The following is a 14,007-nucleotide window of genomic DNA, read 5'->3' as shown; positions in this document are numbered from 1 at the left end:
ACAAATCGTGTTGAGCTATAGATACAAGCACACATATCCAAGTTGCTAAGTGACAGAAATGGCATGTGATGAAAAGATGTGTATTGTTGGAGTGGGACAGGCCAGGAGTCGGTCAGCTCTCTAAACAGGCAAGTTGTGTTGACCTGTTACTGCTGATGGGCGAGTGAAGAGGTTAAGGAGCAATAACGGATGTTTTGCTGATATGGCTTTCGTTGTATTGGGGGGGAAGGTGTGTCCATAGGGAAAACTTATGTTCCTGTGCCTAGGAACAGCATATTGCACTTTTGAAAACCTGTTATCTCTATTTCTCATTGTTTTTGTAATGTTTTATCTAATCCAGGTGTCATGCAATTCTTACACTGCACAGATGCTATAGGAAGGAATGGCTAGCCGTCCAGTTCCCAGGACACCTCGAGCAGGATTTCTAAAGTTGATGTGGTGTGGTTCATTCAAAACACTACATCATATTTGTTTGCCCTTGAAGACAGTCATTGTGGCAAATAAAGCGATCATAGAATTTTAAATTGTTGCTGTGACCATGGATTTCAGAGAAATATGGCAGAACAGATTTTGTTTCACCCAGGACATAAAAGGACAAAGTAGAATGGTAACAGAAGGAACAAGAAGGGCAATTCCAGCATTCCTATGAATTAGGAGCTTGAGAGGGAAGGAGCCCTACCCCCAGAGCCCAGACTCTGGTGAGGGTGATTAGAAATGCAGCACGAACACGGGACGTCTGATGGACGGTTGAAGGTAGATGACCCGGTATCCAGAGTTGAGGTGGTGCAGGGGAGGAAGTCGCCGATCAATGATCGCGGTACTGACCTGACAGCTGAATGACAGGAGGGGGAGAGAACATTTTAAACTTTGACAGCGTACAGGTGATTGGCTCAAGGTGAGCGTGTCAGGTTGTGATTGAATGAAATGAGGTAATGGGCTGGTGGAGCCTAGAGTTAGCGCTAACTGTGCATGTAACGCGAGACGCATGCGCACAACGACCTGCTTCTTAGCTTCAGGTAGTTCATGTCCAAATCCACTTGCCAAGAATATACTGTAGTATCAGAGAGCTTATTGTTGGTCAATCACACAACTGCGTTACACTGCCAGTGCGCCAACAATACGCTAAACCATACCTAATTTTAATTCCAACCTGCCTATGGGTGCTGAAATTGGTGCATTTGCTATTTAAACAACGTGGGCGCTGAACAGAAACATGAAAACTACATCGGTCTGATATTTGCACCCATTATACACTCGCCGCTACAGCTGTAAGATCGGGCCCTTAGGGTGTATTGATTGATTCACAACATTAAATAATGACTTGGGTAACACTTGTGAAAATATTCCACTTTAAAAAATACATTTTTGGATGATATTAACTCGTAAAGATGAAAAGGCAGCGAAATAACCTCGGATTCTTCCCCTTGATGGTTTATTTATTTGCATTGCATTCACAAAGAAACATTACGAAGTTGGTAAGTTAAACTTTTACTTCACTGATTGTGCCGCCTCCACAATACCTGGTAGAAATGAGGCTGCGTTCTCATAGCCTGGTCTATTAGACGGTGCTGACCTCTGCCTGCACTGCAGCTTCTCCTCAGAGTGGATGTTTTGAATGTTGCCTCATTTGCTCAACACAAGAATGAAAACACAAAGTACTTATGACCACTTACTGTATATTGCTGAGGGCCATGCTAATTACAACCCAATAAAACTGTGGTATTATCCAATACTACTTAGCTGATGATGGCTACTGTGTATGAAACTACTCAAAATAAATGAGTTATATAGTCATAGCATTCAACTTATAACCTTCAAGGAGCTGTGGTCACACAAGCTGTGAAATGAGCCACAATTTAATCATGCACATGCAAACATGCTTGGAAGAAGAGGTGCATGTATATGATCCCACGAATATGGGATGATCTACAAATGAAAAATGAGGATAACAAATGTGCACAGTGATTAATGTTCTAATTTACATACAAATATCAAGAATTGTTAACACATGAAATAATTCTACAAAAGCACCACAAACGTAAGACATTTAATGTACAGATGTTTGACTTCAACTTCACAGATCAGATTCTCTTCAGAAAAAGCTTCCTGTTTGTAATTAATGCATTTGTGACATAAATCTTTCCATTTAAATACATGATTGTTAAATGTTTGATCGCCCAATACAGGCTACATACATTCATGACACTCAAACATGGAGTTTTGAGACTTCAGCTCCACACAGATCAACAAACATATGATGCATTTAAGTGCTAGTGGAAACTGGGACATCTGACCTTTGTGGTGGTGAATTCATGTCAAATTTCAAAGTGGGAAGTGAATAGAAAGAACATTGAACATGTTGATTAATACTCAATATATTTAATTCCATTGTTGGTAAATGTATGTTTAAATAAGCTACAGGGAGGTAGTGGACCTCAATGGGAAAAACACCCAGTCCAGGTGAAAGGGTTTAATAAATGGTAAAATAAAGGACTGTTCTAAGCGATTAGTTTTATACTTCAGATCAATATGTGGATCATAACCAGTTAAACTGATGTTTTGTATTAGATAATGCATGCTATGTTTTGGTGAATTAGGGCGTCTTGTCTGATGGTCTAATGGAGGTAATCCTGTTTCCTCCTCCTTTTTCTTCTGTATCACTGCAGCACTGTTACCATACTCAAGAAACACTTCTGATTTAAAACACACAAAACCATAATATAAAACAAAGCTAAACCTTCAATTGGGCAAACAACTGCAGCTTTTGTTTCTATTCTCTTATTGCGGATTTAAACCAGCTTTTTACATGGATGGTGATTTTTTTTCTAACCTTAACCCTCCCACACTGAGCTGTGCTGCTTATGGTGGTGCTGGTGAGATACATTCATTTATATATATTTCACAGGAATCAAAGAACAATAGTGTTTATTGAAATGCAAACTGCAGAACTGAATCACATATCAATGAATTCATATGTGATTAGTTGCTAAGATTATCAACATTCAACATAGTTGAAATAATCTGTGTTGCTGAAACTACAAGGTGACTTCACCCCAGTCGCCACACAAAAACAGACCTGGATGGAATATTGATTTCCGTTGTAGTAAGTTGTGCTACAAAAGTAAATTATTATTATTATCATTATGATAAATTATATGTAAAGCTGTCAATAATTTGTTATTAAAAGGGGGGGAAAAGCAATACATTTAAATTAGTAGCAAAAGAAGTCTCTTTTGTGGGCCGTGGCATTAGAGAGGGAGTGAGAATCCATGTTTTCTAATCACAAAGGATTATCACACCAGCCAGTTTTCAATAATCATTAAACATGATTTGACACTGTGCTTTAGCTGATGACTTTATTGACTCAAATTGTGTCCCTGCTCTCTGCTGCGGTGCATTAGTCCTTTAGGTGAGCACTAATACAGAGGAGAGGCATAGGGAGAACAAGCATCCCCAGTGCTTACAAAGTACCCGTACAATGTTAAACCATGGCATTCAGCCGGTCGAAAACAAAATAAGTACTCAGACAGTTGTTGTTCCTCTGCTGTTAACGAATGCAGGTCTTCTCTGGAGGCAAGTTTAAAGCCAGTCAAGCCAAAACCACACAATCAGAAATGTTGATATGTGATATACATTTTATTATTATTAAATGCCAAATTATTCTGCTTTAACAGAAAAACTCTCTCATTACGGTATCATGTCTTTATCTTGTTAATTGCATTCCACTAAATCTGTAAAAATAGTTGTTAAATTAGAAACGCTTACATGAAAGAGCCATGGCATGATATGAACAAGTGCTATCGGGACTCCTTGTGTGCTAACATGAGATTATTGTGTCTGTATCTGGCGTCAGATTAGACTCGCTCCGACTCCCAGCGTGTCAGATACCAGACCACAGACGTTATCTGCAGGATAATGGACATCCTCTGCCCTCCCGTCAGCCCTCTTGACAGAATGAGCAAAGAGCCAAATGACTTGACATTTCGAACAAGGGTCCACATCCAGTTTTCTGCAGTTCTCTCTCTCATCTGTATCAAGGCCAAGAAAACCACCCTCTGTCTATCAGGAGACCAATCGTGGTTGAGCTGACACACTGACCACGGACCTCTGTGGAGACATAGACTTTGTTTCAATGCATGTAGCCTAATTAAAGAGCAACACAAAGGGAACTCGACCAAACTCTGTTCATGGGACAACTACTGCATATAATAAAAATCCTTTGTGTCTTCAGGGAAAACTTTACAGTCTGTGATGTTATAGTTTCTGGCATTGTTCGTTTTTTGCCTCCCTGATGCCTAAATGGTGACTGAACCAAAAAAGAAAACCCCCCCAAAAAAAAACACACAAAACAACGCCGATTATAACTGCTATTCCATTGCTGAGACCAATTGAAAGTTGAAATGTTCTGTTAACAGTATACGTAAAGTATACCTCAATTAAATTTACAAAATATAAATACCTGCAAAACCTTCAATGAATGTCCATAAAAAAAAGAAACAATAAAACCTAACCTAAGTACAATCATTTAACACTGAATTAAACCCACCTTCCTACTGATATGCTGTACATGGGGCCATTTAAGACATATCCCATGTGTCGCTAGTTGCTTCATGAAGTCGGTCGTGTTCTATCCTTTATAAAGGATTTTTTTCAAACATTTGCTGCGTGTACAGAGGTCAGAACCCTGCAGCATTAAACACATCCGCACTTTAGTGTTACAGTTTGAAGGAGGAGATGGACCCAGGATGCAGAGGTTATAACAAAAAGGGGATTTAATATACAAAAACGTCTTTAACAAGACAAAAACAAAACAAGAGCACTAACAAAAGTAACACTGGCGACAAGGCGCACTGAGAACAAGGAAGGAGGAAGCAGGAGAAGCTGGACGAAACAGCAGGAACAAACAAACCATCTCTCACGACGTGTAGAGAAAACAACGAGTACAACCCGACACCAGACAAAGGGAAACAGAGGCTTAAATACACAGCAGGAAGGCCGGGGCAATTACACCAGGTGAAACACATGAGGATTGGAGATCACAATCAAGGACAGGAAGTGAAACACCGAGAAGCTGAAACAAGACAGTGAGAGCAAGGCTACAAAATAAAACAGGAAATAGAAAACACACAGACTGCAATTAACAAACTAAAATGACAGGACACCACATTTAGACCGTTTAGATGGAGGCATGATGTCATGTCAACTACAGTTTGGGGTAGCTACTAGCTTACTGTAGGCTAATGTTACATGCTGCCGGAGCCATGCGTAATTGTAGCCAGATATATGCATTGACAATTATGTTGCCGACAGTGTAGGAACCCAACCCCAGTGATCATGTCACTTCAGTGACGTCGTTTGAGCTAAATTCATTAGTCCCCCAAAAAAATTGATAATTCAGAGAAGGACTCTGAGACAGGGCTGCCGAATTGTGGAAACACACACATAAATCTCTGATTGGATCTTCAGCTCTAATGCATTCATATGTTATTCACTTCTCAACTTAGAGCCAACCAGACTTTAGCTTTCCAAGGAACACGATCAAGTCTTTGAAAAAAAGAGTGTTGACATCACGCGCATACATCCCCTGACCCGGTGTTCCCTGTGCTGTGATACTGTTTATGAACTAAATGTAACATAAATAAATGCGTGTGATGTATGCTTTACTGTTGGGTAATAAGCCGTGCCTTCCTGCTGATCTTGTAGCTCACCGCAGTGGGTGTTTAGAAGCATGTGGGATATCTCTGGCTGCACCTTGAGCTGAAGGGCAAAAAAAGATCATCCCACATTCAAATCCTGCAGGTAACACAGCAGTGTCAATAAAAAAGATTAAAGCACAAGTTTTTACCCACAGACATGGACATACAGAGGGGGGGGGGGCACCATGTAGAGGAAGCCCACGCATGTAATGTACATACATGCTAAAGTCTGCAACACACACACACGCCAGCGTTTCAAAGGCAGCAAACAAACATTTAGCCTCGGGCTGTTTTTCAGTTTCTCAGCGAGAAGCCATGCAACTGCCTTTTTTTCTTTGAAGAGCATATTTTCTTAACTCTCCTTCTTCCAGGAACACGCAAACCGGAGGATTCTGTCAAAATCGTAATCACTTAATTGAAAAAAACTTAGTGGTATAGTTGTGATCGCAGCTTCTGAAGGGACTAAATTCAACATGCTTGCACCACATGCCCCCAGGGAGAAGGAGAGAATGGCTCACAGAACTGTACGATACAGGAGTGTTACATCCCAGGCAGAATGTCGGGTTTAACTGGTCAATGTAAGCTGGGGTGTAGGCGTGACAGAGATTTTATATGTTTTTTTGCTGTCTTTACATTTCTAAATGAAATAAAAGGTTGTGCATGTTTTTTTGTTGAAGCACCCATAATCCCCCATTCATAGAGATGACACGACGGCAAAAGTGCCCCCTCACATCATCGTATACCCCTCAGTGTATTGTACTGAGGGAAGACATTTAATTCATCTAAATGTCGATAGATCTCAAGTTATGAATAATATTAACTGTAAGTAGAAAAATATCAATAAAGAAGACATCCCATGGAGACTCAGAAGACAAATCATTGTCGCTAATGACAACCTTAGTATAATCTATGCATTAAAGCTGATCCATCCATCAAATTGAAACTTCAGGTTCAGTTTATTAGTCTTCATTAGTATGACTCAGGCCTCAGCCAAGGAGCTGTTGCACATGTTCATATAGTGAAAAACTATATTGAAACAGAGTTTACCTCATGGAGAGGTCTGAGGTTATTCTATATATTATCTTCATCAACTATATATTATCTTCATGATGAATCTTTTAAAACAAAACTATAGCCGGACCCAATTGTTTGTTATACAATCTATTAAAGTCATTTAAAAAAACATTGTATTAACGCTGGGAACCTTCCAGTGATCCTTCCACATGTGTGTCTGTGGTGAGTATCAGCAGAGGGTTTATGTTTATGGGTGGGAATTAAGATGTTTGAGATTTAAGCTTTTCGTTTGAGATAATTTTCCAATTGATATTATTCAACCTGATATGTTTATGAGTCTTTTTTCAAAGCTGGTGTCAGTTTTTAAAACTTTGATTTGAGTGCAACTTCTGCTTAAGTTGAGAGTTTAATAATGTGAATTGCAGGAACAGCGATTATATCAAGTTAAAGCTTCTCAATCGCCCCCTGGTGGCTTGCTGCAATATAGGTAATATACCCCACCTCCTCCATGTTAGCAGTTGGGACTTGTATCAAAGTAAAAGAAAGCTATAGTTCACATCAAACATCTGTTATTTAAGGAAGTTCTAATGACACTGATGTATCTTCTCGTGCTCATTTTCAAAAGATCTCTTGGTGTGTCTTGGTTGACACGTCGACAGTTGTGTTAAACAAAAATACACAAATTCATTACATTAGAGTGTGGAAAAAATAACCATATCATCACATGCAAGTTATGCTTTCAAGCAGCAACCTCTAGGGGTACCAGTCCAGAAAAAACAGCCAAATGTGGCCACATTAAAAGCAGATCTGTATTTATTTTACGTAGACAAAGCGTGGAAAATAATGAAAGAATATGAAGATAATAACTTTAAATCTTATTGTTCAGATGGCACTTTTACTTACAATACAACACATTATGTGAGTTGTTGTTTTATTCTACTGTGAAAAATAGTTGTTCTGTTTTGGATTAAAGTTTATCTTGTTGCTTGCTTTTTACTGTTAATGTGTGTTTATTTGTATTTAATCTGCATTGTTTTCCTACTCAGTCTAAGAAAACCTTGTGAGAAATCAAAGGTTTGATTTTTTTTTTTTAATAAGCCTAGATTTAAATCCCTTTGTTGAAATCGACACAGCTAGAAAATTAAAAAGTTAAACTATGAGACCTATTTTGGATTTGATATGATAAAGTATTTGTCCAAACTTTTTTATCATCAAAATTTTACCAATTTTAATCTCAGTTCAACTATATTAACTTTTTATTAAATTCACTTGCATCTGTTTCTAGAAGTACATTCAGTGCCGCTCAGTTCATTTCATTTATATTAATATTCAAAACATATTTTCCCTGATAGAGTAACTACCCAGTTCTGAAACCATCTCTACATCCCTGGTCTGTAATTATTGTGCATATTATCATTTGAGATGCTGAATATGTTTTGTGGGGTTTGTTTTTATGATGTTTTTTATTCTTAAAAGTGCAACCACACACACACACACACACACACAACCACACTGGATGTGATTTAAAAAAGTTCATGAATGTGCAGTACTGGTACGGCAGGAGGCTTTGTAGCCAAATTGGATGTATGAGAAACCCACTCCCAATTTGCTTGTCATCACTCCTCATTGTTCCTCAGAATATATTGCTGCGGTTTGTGTTGGATAAAAACTGCAGCTTTTTATAATAAATCAATTAAACGTGGAGGAGGACAAAGCAGATGTGCATTCATTTCAGCTCATTTAAAAGTTCTTTCAGAGGAATCGTTTCCTTTTCTTGTTGGTTTGTGTTGCTTTCCAAATGGCAGTGAAGCAGAACTTAAATGTGCCTTCATCTGAGATAATTCTCTGTGCTGTCTAATGCCACCAAATCCAACACAGCATTACTATTTCTCTGAAATTTAAAAAAAAGGGGGGATTCATCTCATCCAGGTGAAACTACAAATTGTAATTTTTACAATACTGACTTTGTATATTTGTAAACATTATTGATACAAGCTGCATGTCTGATGCATTCAATCAAACATTATTTACATAGCACCTTTCATGCAGGTTAATGCAGTTCACAGTGCTTCACAAATGAAAACAATAGCAAAAAAGGGCTGGGCAAGTTTCACACCAGTGAATTTCGACAACAAATATGACTATTTCTTTTATATTGAAATTTGCTCCTGAGTGAACGTTTTGCTTTTAAATTGTTCTTGATGGGCAGAGAATAACAAACACTTGATAATTATGTCTTAGACCCCCTCACCGCTTGCACTTGCATAATAATCATATCGATCTGTACTAAACTTTTGTAATATTGCTATTGATGAAAATGGTATTGCAATAATTACGGACATTCCTGCGTAACATAGCTTTAGTGTTTACCAGAGATTTCCAAACTGATGGAAGGCAGAACAATTATTCTGTGTTTAAAACGATTCAAATACATAATTGTAAAAGATTGTGCAATGGTGAAGAAAATTATGTAACTAAAAGGAGATTCTCAGTTTCATGTATCTGCGGGCTGACAATAATACTGTTAGATTATTATATGAAATATCTAAGTATTTTTTGTTTTCCTGAAAACTTGAATCAACCTAAAAGATGACCCTGATCATTATTAACAAAAGCATTATTATCAATTATTAAAATTTTTCTGTTTGTTTTGTTTCTAGGTCGTTTCAACTGTTTGGAATTTGGGTTTGTTGTGACTTGTGTCCTTCAGTAACGTCTCTACCTTAATGACAAGGTGAAGCACTTTCCTGAGGTGTTCAATGTTCAAGAAGAAATCCACATCAACTCCAGGTGTTGCTATTAGAAACTGAAACCTTCATGCAACTAAGAAAATGTCAATCTCACTTTTCAGTCACAAAAGTCACTTTTCCAAGTAAAAACAAAAGTGTTAAATGAAAATGAAGTAAAAGCTCTGTAAAGTCAGCTCAATGTAAAGCATTGCAGCAACAAAACGAATACTTTCACTTTGAACTCAAATTGCCAAACAGGAAGTGAGAGATGATATAAAGAGTGCATTGCAAAAACTGTCTATAGTGACAACAGATGAATATTAACCTTTAAATGCATTCTTTACATTTAGGCTACAGTATTTTGTCAATTTACTAATAAGCACTGTCCCTTTATGATAAATAAATAAAAGCAGTAATAAACAATAATGAATAAATGATTGATATAAGATTGTTTCAAACATGTCTTAATAACATGCTGTTGGATTTCAAATTCATTAATGTCAATAGGATTTTGAATGAGGTTTTCTTACCTCTGACACAGTTACAGTCCCACCTAAGTTCTGTCTGCAGGTACTCTACTGATCTAGGACAGTTTAGACTCAACTTGTATTTCGAAAGGCTGACATTACATGGGTTGTCGGTCGTTGTCAAACAGTAGTGAGTATTGTATTGATCACGTCATTTTTAATCAACACTGACACTGCACGTGCTGTGGCTAGGATCAAAATATGTTAAGAGTGGACCGCGGTTACCATCTTATTCTTCTCTATCACTTTTTTCTGATTGATTCTCATAGATGAGGCTTGGCAGTGTAAGTATGAAAATGAATAACATATTGTAAGTCCCGTGTGAAAAGCCTTTTGGTCAAATATCTCACCAAAAGTGCAGTGATTGTGGGACTTAATTCAGATTGTTGAAATTTTTTCTCTGGGTCTTTGAGATGAGTCGACTGGATCCCCTGGACCAATTCCAAAAATTTTATGAAAGTATGTTTCATTTACACACCCAATTAAAAAAAAAATGGGGTCCAGGTTGAAAGATACTTGAATCACTCCCCTTAAAATCGCAAGGCATGAACTGTCGATTATCAGATGAACACAAGCCAACTGTCACATGAGGTCGGCTGCTGCAAAGCTGAATTCAACCAAATACTCAATAAATATGCACAAAAATGTATCTACCGTGTCTGGATACCCCTGCGATCAAAGAAAAGTCTGTTTCCATTCTTCCTCACCAGTTCTCATTTACACAACCAACCACAGCAGAGCTATCTTACACCATCGTATCAACAGTGTGACATGGCATACAGTCACCAGTCTGATGTGTACAACACCCAAACCACAAGTTTTTTCCACCAGAGATTATGCAGTATTTACAGACACTGCAGCCACACTTCCACCCTTTGGTTTATGTATTCCTGCACTGTGTGTTGTTGAGAGTGAGATAGGGCGCCAAGCAGAGATGACTCATGTGTGTCCTGACAATGTCTGTGGCTCCTCCTCTGCAGGAGCAGCCACAGCGATGGCAGTCTATAAACCCTCATGGACAGAATTAATAGGACGCATGTTGCCCAGGCAGTATGTTTTGCTTGGTTTTCGGAAAGGAGCAAAGCAAGTCTCTCTGAATAGCTTCGTCGCGAGGTGGTTTTCTGTAAACATATGATTTACTGATCTCCTCATTAAGCTGGCTACTTTTTTTTTTTCTTTCCCTTTTTAACACGGCACCCGTTGTGTCTGCTTCGAGGCGAAAGGCGAATAAGCAGATGGAGGGAAGGAGAGAGAGCGAGTCTGTAGAAGAGACCCGTGCCACACTGAGCGGACGAGATCTGCAATTCAAATAAGAAAGCAAATGGTTGTAAATAATTAAAGAGGAAAACACTCAGAGTGGCCCACGTTGAATGAAAGTTCTCCACTAAGCACTACGGTGTTTGTTAGAGGGGGATGCTTTGAAATAATAAAATTCCATCCCAGGGAGAAGAAGGACAGAGGAATAGATAAGCAGAGAGCATTTCAAAAGTAATGCCAAGCCACGGCTTTGGTCATTAGCATTTGCTAATATATACAGATTGGAGGAAAACCGTGTCTGGCATGAAGCCCAAGAGAGACATCCTTTTCTCCTCCACATCCATCTAATCCTCTACCCTGTCTGCCTCCTTTCCTTCCTCCTGTGTTGCACTCTTTTATATATATACTTTTTCCTCTCACACTCTCAACCCTCCTTCCTCTGCTTTCCAATTCCTTTCCTTTGCTCAACTCTGCAGGAGAGCTTAATGAAAAAACATCTGTTTCCCTCTGGGAAGTCCTCCTGAGCAACATGACAGATTCTACCCCACTGCTTAGGAAGTGAATACAAGTGGAGGCAGACAGAGACACAGGTGTCCACAGTGTAGCGCTGCATGTGTATGTGAGTCCACCAGAGCTCGTGGGTGTTTTGCTACATCAAAAGATTCCGTTTTTGTTTTTGTTTTTAATGCTGAATTTGAGAGATTCTGTAAAAGTGCTGGATGTTTCAACCTGAAATGAACTAGCTGCAGTGATAACTTAAGTACACGCATTTACAGGATTTGGACCAAAACATCTCAAATACAAAATTAATTAATTTTGACTCTACGTGTGAGGCTGCGAGATTATTTCTTTCAACACATTCTATTCATGTTCTTTTTTTCAGACACAGAACTGAGATATATTTTAAAGCTCCACTTGTGAACGTTACTGTTAATATTCCATGAGCAGTAAATAAAATGATTGCATGCAATATGAATGTTGAGGCTCTTGGTGCTTTATTACCCAACCGTGCATTTCACCAGATCTCGACTGAGATTTTCTTCTTTTGTCTTAAAGCAATTTTCAGTTTGTGGTTTGGGTTTAACAGCTTTCCTGACTGGCTTCACTGGCACAATCTTTTTGTGAATCTTGTTACCACCGCAGCAGGAAGCTGTTTCAGTGAAGAAGCTCTGATGAACCCCTTGTGCACAAACTGCTCAGTACTAAACAACAGACAACAACAGATTACAATAAAGGTGCTGAGGATTATTATTAATAATAATTAACAAATTGTTTTTATGGCCTGTTGTGTTGCCAGTTCATGGCCACGAATAAGTCCCTCTTATCACTCAGTGTATTTAAGTAGTTACAGCTAATAAAGAAAAAACTTCCACTGCCATCCAAAATCCAGTGAAATTAAACATAACCCATATGTTTGCACTTTGTACCCATCGCACCCTTAGAATAGTTTTCAATAAAAAGTGTGGCTTTATGAGTTTTGAGTATTTAAAAAAAAAAAAAAGAATTCTAGATAATTTTATGACTGTGCTGGTGTTTTTTTTATCAATATCTTACAATATACGGATGGACTAGTATATAGGCTCTGTAGCATCGTGTTAATGGCAGTTTTTGATTTAATCTTTGTCCAGGAACTTTGGCTACTCGAATATCAGGAAGGGCTGTGGGTAAAGAAAAAAAAGGAAAAAGAAAAGCCTAACATATATTACAGGTATAACTCCAACAAACAGGTAGAAGCTAGGTGGCAAGATGAATTTTTTCCAAAAGACAAAGAATGAGAAAAATATTAAGTTGACGTTGAGTTGAAAAGCACCAATCAGGTCATCGGGACACACCCACTGGTGAGATGCTGCGTCGGATGACAGCAACAGTGGAAAACCAGTGACAAGGACGTCATGTTACTAACCTGTTCATTAAAATCATAACATTTTTATTTCAAGAAACAACTCAATAAAAGGCAACATCATACATTGACAAAAGTCAAAGACTCAAAACAGTTTGTTAGAGCAAATGGTTTGCTGTTCTTTCGTGAGAATTCAGAGAGGTCCATCACTTTCAGCTCATTGACTTCACATACTCATTATCCACAGTCATATAACATTACTTATTAGCATACACAATTCCTCACAACATGCCACTGCTTGTTATGACATGACAATGCTGTGTGTAGATTTACCCCCCCCCCCCCGTTTCACTGACACAGACACTGCTGTTCACTGACAGCAACGTTGTACCACTCATTCTAAACATAATAAACTAGCTGTCAGTGGGACGATTACGTAGGCAACTTACACAGTTCAATAAGTAAGTATTGAAAACTCAAAATTGAAGGAGGTAAAAGTAACATCTGTGATTTTTTATCCAAACTGCCTTCTGCAGTGCAGCTGTACTGTATATGATATACACTGGCAGTAATCTTGGGTTGCAGTTTTTGTGGCTGCATCCATAATACCAGTGGCTTGTTAATTTACGATAATTACTTAAAAATATGAACATGATATAAAATGTATGAATATATAAGTAATTACAGCAACTGCACTGGATGTGGGCAGGGTATATAGGATGGCATATCCTCCCTTGACATATAATGACCCTTAATATTTTTACAGGGACACATTCAGTACCTCTGGCAACTAAAAAGACTGACATGGCAGCAAGAGAAAGATAAAATATAAACTTTGTGAAGCTCTGGTATACATAACATCAAAGTACACTGTTAGTATATGTTTTTTTTCATACTTCGGCAGGCTTTCACCCAAAATCTGTGCATCTTAACATTCAGAACCC

At 38.3% G+C, this 14,007-nt stretch overlaps 1 long non-coding RNA gene across 5 annotated transcripts in view; it reads right to left on the bottom strand.

Annotated features, from left to right (window-relative positions):
• The window catches only part of LOC128425464 (uncharacterized), a 154,339-nt gene that overhangs the window by 62,033 nt on the left and 78,299 nt on the right, over window positions 1-14,007 (bottom strand). Inside the window, exon 4 of one of the 5 annotated variants that reach the window (XR_008333144.1) lies at window positions 4,089-4,107. The exons of 3 other annotated variants lie outside the window; for them this stretch is intronic. This is a non-coding gene — a long non-coding RNA (uncharacterized LOC128425464). Of the gene's footprint in view, window positions 1-4,088; window positions 4,108-14,007 lie in introns of those variants that run through there. One more of the 5 variants, XR_008333143.1, reaches the window with a different exon arrangement.

Source organism: Pleuronectes platessa, chromosome 20, assembly GCF_947347685.1.
Source record: "Pleuronectes platessa chromosome 20, fPlePla1.1, whole genome shotgun sequence".
NCBI lineage: Eukaryota > Metazoa > Chordata > Actinopteri > Pleuronectiformes > Pleuronectidae > Pleuronectes > Pleuronectes platessa.
The sequence above is the reverse complement of the archived record's forward strand: the minus strand, read 5'-3'. Positions and strand labels throughout refer to the sequence as shown.